Source organism: Macrobrachium nipponense, chromosome 1 (assembly GCF_015104395.2).
Source record: "Macrobrachium nipponense isolate FS-2020 chromosome 1, ASM1510439v2, whole genome shotgun sequence".
Lineage (NCBI taxonomy): Eukaryota > Metazoa > Arthropoda > Malacostraca > Decapoda > Palaemonidae > Macrobrachium > Macrobrachium nipponense.
In genome coordinates, this window is record NC_087200.1 from 34309380 (window position 1) to 34310784 (window position 1405).

Genomic DNA, 1405 nt, shown 5'->3' on the forward strand with positions numbered 1-1405 from the left:
TAAGTAGGGTGCGGACCATAGCTTTGACACAGACCTGACATACAGCAAAGGGTAAAGTCCTCAAGTCTACATTCAAGGAAAAGACTCCATTACTTCTACAAAGATGATCTCTGGAAAGACTGTCGTAAGTAGTTGATGTTATAGCATTTAGTCCTTCATGTATTTCCATTTAATGTTTATAGTATATTTTACATAGATGATGTTCTTGAAAAGTCCTTGAATTGCTTGTACTTTAATGTGTTGCGATTTTTACCAACGATAAACAAGCAGACGCTTAATCACAACTTTGCATCCAGTTGATTTTTATTCTCGATTACAAAATTAATGAAAGAATGATCACCAGTTATTTTTCTACTCACTGGATTAAAATGAACCTGTTGTATCGCTGGAATTGTTAAAGTATAACTACAACGCTTCGCATTGATTAAGAAACCATTTGTGTTTCGAATTTAACTTGAATTGAATTAGGAGGTAGTTTTAATCTCAAAGAGAATTTCAGGATGTGTATCATTTTTCACGAATATTTTCATGCTCAACAATAAAACTAAACGTGAATTAGTAGCTAATCAAGTTCCACATCGGATATTTTTTCATCCCTTTCTCAGTCATTACCAAATAGTAAATGCATTAGGTTTTTAGTCCTAATGACAACATAGCTTTTATTTATACCAAAATCGACTCGAACATCATAAATTCAAAAATGAATTGTTTTTTCCCAGCTTGCGATTATGGCTTTGCTAGCCATGGTATGCTTGGCCGTAGCTGTTGCTGAAGCCGAAGCCGAAGCCGAAGCTGACCCAACATTCGGACATCACGGACACCACGGACATGGATACGGACACGGAAGCTATGGTTACAGGTAAGCAAAAGCTAGATCATTCTGGTAATTGGGGAACACAAAGGCAGGGAGAAAATTCTATTTTACCAAAGCGTGCAGCTGTTCAGAGGACATACTTTATATATATATATATATATATATATATATATATATATATATATATATATATATGTATATATATATATATATATATATATATATATATATATATATATATATATATAAAGATTGGTTATTAGAGGATTTTTCTCTTATTTCTTGACAATGTTACGTGTAGAACCATAATGAATCCCACAAAGAAGATAAAACTTAAATACCTCTCACCTACACAGAATTTTCTTTTCCAGGCCAGTGTACAAGCCAATCTACAAACCATACCGGCCAGTGTACAAGCCTTCTTACCACAGGCCTCACTACTGGTAGTCAGTCGCTCGTGGGATCCATCCTTTTGAGAGAACTGTTCCGTACTTCTCAGATTCGATCTCTTCAACAGAAGAATTCAGGTTCGCCTCCTGAAACAAAGGCACTGTGTGCCGACCTCAACCTCAATTGTAGCGTTAAGAAGTT